This window comes from Nannospalax galili, unplaced genomic scaffold (genome assembly GCF_000622305.1).
Source record: "Nannospalax galili isolate Female #2095 unplaced genomic scaffold, S.galili_v1.0 scaffold252, whole genome shotgun sequence".
In the NCBI taxonomy this organism is placed as follows: domain Eukaryota; kingdom Metazoa; phylum Chordata; class Mammalia; order Rodentia; family Spalacidae; genus Nannospalax; species Nannospalax galili.
Window position 1 is genome coordinate 3,983,171 of NW_008333886.1, and position 7,870 is coordinate 3,991,040.

The window sequence follows — 7,870 nt, forward strand, 5'->3', positions numbered from 1 at the left end:
CTTTGGAATAATAAGAATATTCTAAAAAAGAATTTTTTAATCAATCTGAGGGGCTAGAGACATGCCTCAGCGGTTAAGCACTGGCTGCTCTTGCACCGGACCAGGGTTCAATTCCCAGCACCCACCTGGCAGCTCACAAGTGACACTAACTCCAGTTCCAGCTGATACAATCCCTTCTCCTAGTCTCTGAGCCACAGTGCACATAAACATATATGAAGCACACACATGTAAAAATGAGAAATAAATAAAAAATTAAAAACCAGGGCTGGAGAGATGGCTCAGCGGTTAAGAAGACCCGAGTTCGAATCCCAGCACCCACATGGCAGCTAACAACTGTCCGTAACTCCAGTTCCAGGGGATCCAATGGCCTCTTCTCTCCGCCTCAGGCACTGCATGACATGGGTGCACTTACCTACATGCAGGCAATACAGTCATATACATAAAATAAAAATAATAAATAAAATATTTTTTAAAAAACATTTAAAAACCAACTTGAGTTACAAAGAGAACAACAACAACAAAAATAACAAATGCATGTGAATGACCTAAGCTTGTCTTCTTCTTAAATTCAACTAAAATGTAAGGCTCCTAATCTGTAGGCAGAGAGTTCTTTTTTCTATAAGTCAACAGTTTGAAATGATTACTTAGTCTGGAGCCTCTATCTGTTTTTTAGTATCAAAAGCCTAATTATGGATTTTTTGCCTTTGTCACTGTGTGCCTTCAGGGTTTTAAATGCACACTGTCCAGAGCTGTGGTGACAGTGCCAAAGATCTGGATTTCCCCCAGAAATACTCCTATTGATAAATTCCTCTCTACAGTGCAAAGAATAATCTATAACAAGTTGGATAGTCCCTCTCCCAACCCCTGCTGCCTCCCAGTCCAGCAATGAGGCTGAATGGCTGTGACTCAACCAGGCATCGCTCACCTACTGACTTCTCTGAGGCCAACACCAGACACTTCAAAATCTTTACACAGGCTTTTCAACTTCTAGAATTCTGTAATTTCCATTTAAGAAGTGCTTTCTTACTCAGCTATTCTTGAAGTGACCAAACAGGTGTTTTATAAGCATAAGATTGCAGCTTTCAATGACAAATCCCAGTTCAAAGTACAATGCCTGGGCATGGATGGATGAATGGGTGGGTGGGTGGATGGGTAGATGGGAGGCTGGATGAGTGGATGGGAGGGTGCATGGGTGGATGGGTGGGTAGGTGGTTTAGTGAGTTGGATGGATGAATAAATGAATGGGTAGGTGGATGGATGGACAGATGGCTACATGGATGGGTAGGTGGGAGGATGGATAGAGAGATGGGTGGGTGGGTAAATGGGTGGATGAATTAATGGATGGATAGGTGGGATGGATGGATGGATGGATGGATGGACAGTTGGGTAGGTAGATGGAAGCAAGAATGGGTGGGTAGTGGGTGAATGGGTGGATGGATGAATAAGTGAATAGGTAGGTGAGTGGATGGGTGGATGGATGGATAGATGGGTAGGTGGGTGGGTAGGCAGATAGATGAATGAACAGGTAGGTGTGTGCAAATGACCAAGATTAATAGACTCTGTAATGTCTAGGGCCCTTGTCTGCTAATCTGACCACAAGACACAGTTCTTAGCACCCATTTTCCTTCCTTGGTTATGGTTTTCCTTGATTTACTCTGAACAGCTGACTGTAGCCTCCAGTTAACTGTCCTGGCTTCTGTTTCTAGTTTTTCTTGTGATTCACCAGTGAACCCTCAGTCCAGTCCTGGAATGCTGTTCATCCAGTGTTGCCAAATTGCTTTCCTCCTCCCCAACCGTGGAAAAGCCAACGATCTCCTTCAAAGTCAAAATCAGCCACCACTACCTATTTCCTTACTCCTGAGACACACATTCATTCAAGTGTTTGCATCCTGGAACAGGGATGTGCCCTACAGTACATGCATTAAATCTGCTGCCTTTGTTGTTCCCCCAAAAACCACTATGAATGAGACACTATCAAGAAAATATAGTCTATCATCTACTGTCTTTTCAAATGTGTTTCCTAAAAACATTCAAATACCAGGAAATCCCTATCCACTGCATCTCAGTGGTTTGTGTGGAATACCGTGATGTCCAGCTCCTCATCTACGGAAACACCATTCATAGTTTCCAGTTGTACAAAAGACAAGGTACTCACATTCCTAAGTCTACACCCCTGAAGCCAGACATAAAGGAAGGTATCTGCAGATGCCTAATCTCACTTTCCAAATTGTCCGATTCCTTCGTCCATAAATTCACCAGTTTCTGCCAACAGCCACATCAGCTTCCCAATCACAGCCCCATTCCCTGACAGGTGCCCCCGGCCCAGTTTGCACACCCAGGGGAGCAGTTCCCGGACACCAACAGCTGCTGTACCTCCTATGAGGCCTCGGTTCCTCTCACCTGCCACCTTCCCTTCCTGGAAATTCCTTCCAGAGCCCGGGGGGGGTGGGGGGCACTGTCCTTTTCTGACTCCATACTCCCTGTTTCTGGCACCCTGATAAAATGGTTCACCAACCAAGGGGGTATGCATGTTCAAAATGTAGGTTTCCAGCCCTACCACCAACACTTCTGAGTCAAGAGCTGTCCACAGTCATGTTTATGGCCATCAGCTCTACCTGAGCACATGGCAGCTGCTTCTCCTGAGTCCTGCCTTCCAGGAAAACTCTAGAACCCACTCTTTCAGGTCCTTGAGCAAGAAAGGGTAGTCACATGACCAGATTTCCCTCCACCCCCCACCCCCTGAAAGGACTAAGAAACAGTAAACAGCATGATGGCAAAAGCTTCTGGCTTAGGGGCACCAGGCAGTGGCAGGTCTGTCCCCAGACCTGAATGCTGGAGGGAGCTGTCAGTTCCCAAGCAGCACCAGGAGATGCTTCAGTGTGTGTTGGACCTGTTTGAGCTGTTCAACCTCTGAACCTAATTCTCTGGCCACCCAGGTTTTCTGGAGTCTCTCTAGTACTGCTTCATGGGCACCTTATCTCCTTAAACCGCACAGAGTACGGTTTGCAACCATGAACCCAGACTTTTGCTTAGAGGTCTTTTTTGGCTATTGAAAGCCTGTATTTGAACAAACACCCAGGTGATTCTTGTATGGGCCATGTCTGAACCACACTGAGGGAAACACAGCCCAATAACCTGAGCCCTGTCACAGCACCCACATCCTTACCAACCTGTTTCCCTTCCCTTCTGGACCTGCCATACCTGGGCTCCAACCCTGACCTTGGAGCAAGGGCTCTGCATGCTTGAATTCTCCACCTAACACCAGCACTGAAGAAACCATGGAAACATGCAGATTACACCCATCAGAAGGTGACAACACCTCATCTATTGCCTCCAACTATTAGACAAACGAGGGTCACATGTGCACTGGCAGGCAGCAGGCTTTCTTGGTTATCTGAGTCACTGTCTAATTCACAACCAGCTGAGCTGACTACTTTTCATTGTGCTCCTCCCTTTTAAACTGCTTGGTCCTTCTTGGCACTCTGGGGGTTGGGGAGGAGAGTCTCTTAAGTATATCAGAAGACCATGGAAACAAGGCCTTATGTCCCCCCCGCAACAGTGCCACCATGTGTCCTCAGAAAAGGAGCGTTCCTGCTTTCCACAGCTGCCTCATCCATCTCAGGAGATCTGTCTCCCCCTTTCTCTATGGATTCCTGTATGCCACTGTCCCCAACATCTTCTCACCCATCATTCATCAGCCTGCTTTCAGTGGCCTTATTTCCCAACAGCAGTGTTTGCCTTTCTCTAGTCTATTAGGCCCTTTGAAAACTGTGTTCTGACCAGAAAGAACTGCATACAGGCTCATAATCAATTCTGGTATGTGGGCTCTGGGCCTAATACCCTCCAAAGCTATCTCACAGATGCCTAGGGAGTCCCCAGTGCTTTACCTGGGCCCTTCTCTTCCTCCAGCTTCACCTTCAGTGTGACCCACTTACAACTCCTCCAGCTGTGGCAATCTTCTCGATCGCAGGAACACAGAGCTTCCTCCTCCTCAGCTGAGGCAACTCTCTCTCTCATCCACCGCTGAACCATCTTGAAGACTCAGCTCCAATGTCCCCTTTCACCTTGACAGCAGCATGTTGCCTTTCTCTGGGTGTTACCAGCCCCTAGCCAGTGCTGGAGGTTAGAACGTTCTGCTCCTCCTCTCTGAGCCCTGCTACACCCCCAGTCCTGCAGCCCCGACGCAGATCCATCTCCTTCACTCTAAATGCCTCCTGTCTCTCTCCAAAACAGTCATCCCACACGAAGGTTTGTAACATTTCAAATTACTTGAGCTTTTCTAAAGTTGATTTGCTTATCTTTCCTTCTTTGCTTTCAATTCCATTATTTAAACTCATCTCAAAGAGCTCTTGTTGCTCTTGCTGCATTCATGTGGAAACGATCAGGGCAAAACCATAACAGCAGGTCCATTCCACAAATAGCAAGGACGGGTTAAAAGCCACTGCAAATGTATTCTATCTGGACAACAACTGACAGACAGGAAGACTAAAGTGGAGTCTACCTTCATTGTTATGCAGCACATACAACTGACACTTTGCATTTCTACTTTACCCAGAAAAATCAAAATCAAAACATCCATGCTAAGCACTTATTTTGATGCTGGAGAAGAGGCCAAATTTCTATTTTACTTAGTGATTACAAAGAGTCCTACATAAATTCTATAAAGCTGAGTGGTGTTGCCCTCGGAGGATCTATAAATAGTAACAAAGTATTCATTCATCCCCCTCACACAAGAAAGTAACAGAAGTTAAGAGATTTCTGGGTGTGACTGACCGCTATTGAATACCCAGCACTGCCAAAATCCACAAAATGCATTTCATCTGAATTCCAATTTGAGAAAGTCAAACTCTACACTATGGAAATCCAGGGCTGGCTGTCCTAGCACTACACTAGGGATATGCACTTCAATAATCAAACAATTTTAGTTAAACTCCAGCCTAGTGGTTATAGGCAAATTAAATACCTCTCATATTTGAATGGCTCCCATCCAACTAGATCTTGGAGGGGTATTATAGTCAATTATTTTGTGTGTGACAAGATTTTATACCCGGGCTATCCCTTTTTGCTGTTCTCTGTCATTCGGGAGAGCTGTTCTAAGGATGCACTGCTGAGGATGAAGGTCCAAACTCCATGTATGGTCCACCCCCTTGATTATTATAAAGTCTAGCTCTAGCATTCAAAGACCCAGAAGAAGGAAGGAAATAATTCAGGTGACATCCATCAAGCTCTACACACTGTGCATCAGACCATAGATCCTAACCTCTGGGCACAGAGACTCACAGAGGTCACAGGACCTCTTCACATGGGACCTCTCCACAGGAGCCACACGGTGCTGGTTATACCCATGGTACCCTCTGAAGCATCATCTGTACACAGCCATATTAGCACAGATAACCTATTGCCCCAGCCACTGCTACTGGACATGAGATTAGTGCTTAGCCCTTATCTGGGAACCAAGGGGACGCCCACTATGTAAAGGTGGCTGCCAAACCAGTGTGCGCTTGTCTTATAAAAGAAAACAAGACTCTAAGGAAGGCAGAAGGAAGAAGCAGCATCCCTAAGACCCGGACAGAGAGGAGCCACAGGGGCCACAGGGGCCACAGGGACCACAGGGAGCAGGGGCCAAGGTGCACTCTCAAGGACCAGATCAGCAGAGCTGACTTAAAAGGATGCCGGGTTGGCGGAAAGGGATGCTAGCATGTGGGTCTGGCAGGCAGACACTTTCAAACTGTTTAATTAGTATTCATAACTATTAAAGAAAATGGTCACTGAACCAAGATCAAAACTATCCTATGACTATAAATCACTGAATATAGAAATCGTGACGATGAAATCATTGTGATCAATACTTCAACAGAACATGTCCAGTGGTTTCAGTACTATGCAGACAAAAACACTCATTTTAGGAAAGTAAGGTTCTGATATCCAATCTACATTAGATGAGGCCACAATAATCCCTTAGCATCATTTTCTGCTACAAGACACACAGAGTGAGCAAGACACAGTACTTAAAGTTTGTTTTTCTAACTCCAGTGCCCAGGTTAGAGCAATGAAACCAGAAACTTGTGGATGCCCAGACAATGTAAAAGCTTCCCGGGTATTTCTACCACACAGCCAGGGATAACGATCCAGGACTCCAGACCAGGATCTCAGAGAGTGTCTTAAGGATCATCAGCCTGAACAGGGCCCTGGAGCTTTAGGATGAAAATTACCAGTGCCTCCTCGGCCTGCTGAAAGAGAAGTTCAGAGGGTGGAATGACAGCGCCCCATGTAACTGAAAACCAGCCCCACAGGTATGGCGGCGGAGCAATTTCCTCAGTAAAGACATAAAAAGCACACTTAGGTCCTAAGGAAATTAGAGCACATGGATAAATAAGCAATCAAAGAGATTTATTTAAACCTTTAATTACATAAAATCAAGATACAAACAAATATATGCTTAAAATCATAGGGAGGAGCAGGCATCATAATCACAGTCATGGCAGCTTCTGATCATTGGAGTCCAATGTTTTATATTAACAACCTTGAAAAAATACATTTAAGCAAGGCATGCCTTTAATCCCAGCACTTGGGAGGCAAGGGCAGGAGGATCTCTGTGAGTTCAAGGCCAGCCTGATCTACATAATAAGTTCCAGGCCAGCCAGCACTATACAGTGAGACACTGTCTCCAAAAAACAAAACAAACGTTTAAATTGTAGTGTCTGGGTCTCTACCACATATTGGATGCAAAAATTTAATAATAAAATCTTAACATTAATAATAGAAAATAAAGTTATTTCTGTGGGATCAAGGTAAGAAAAACCTTAAGACAAAAAAAGTGAAAGTCTTTAGTAAAGAGACTGATAAACATTTGAAATATCCATAAAAAACTTCATAAGAAATATTTTTTTTAAAAGCCCAGGACAGTGAAAAGATACTTAGAACACACCCAACAGACAACTGTCAGTGGAGGAGAACCAAGACCTGGCACAGGTCAGCACACACACCCAACAGCCCGCAAGGACTGAGCCCATAGCCAGAGTGCTGCAGGAGAGAGAACTCAAAACCATGGGACTAAGGAAAGTGAAAACTTCAACAATGAGAGTGCAATTTGTCAACCTATTAATTCCATCAGTAAAGAAACCCAAAAGTCCATAAACATCAAAGCACTCCATTCACTGAGTGTCAAGCGTGCTTACAGCTTGAGAGAATCTGGAAAAACCAAGCCAGCTTATCAGCCTCCACCTCCCGGACATGCACGAGCATACATACAGGAAGAGCTGGAGAATGCCGCTCTCCAGATAAGGAGAATAGAAGCTTTTTTTTCAGTTTTGTGATTTAAAAAAGTGGAAACCACCTAACTGTCCATTAGGTGAGACACAGGAAAATGAAGCAGGGTTCATTTATACAAAGCCATGCGTCACAACAGTTCCGAGAAATAACTCAGACCCACGTGGAATACAGTAACTCTCAGAAAAGCAACTAAAATCTCAAGTCCCAGAATGACAGGTGATTTATACTGCCATCTAAATTATTTTTTTATTTTTTATTTTATGTGTATGAGTGTACTGCCGGCATGTATGTATGTGCACCCATGTCATGCAATGCCCACAGAGGTCAGAGAGGGCATCAGAGCCTCTGGAACTGGAGTTACAAACAGCTGTTATCTGCCATGTGGATGCTGGGAACTGAACCCAGGTCCTCTGCAAGAGCAGTCAGCGCTCTTAACTACTGAGCCACCTCCCCAGCCCAAAATTCCTAAAACCTTTGAGATTATGCATTTGCTAATTATTGCACCATTTATCTATGCAAAATAATTTTACAATAATCTATATGGAAACACACCAAACTCATACTAGAGATGAGGTTGCTTCTGGGGGGGGGGGGGGGG

The 7,870-nt window shown here is 44.8% G+C and overlaps 1 protein-coding gene across 1 annotated transcript in view; it reads right to left on the minus strand.

Moving 5' to 3' along the window:
- Window positions 1-7,870, minus strand: part of B4galt6 (beta-1,4-galactosyltransferase 6) — a 73,875-nt gene that overhangs the window by 39,093 nt on the left and 26,912 nt on the right. The gene's annotated exons all lie outside the window — the stretch shown is intronic.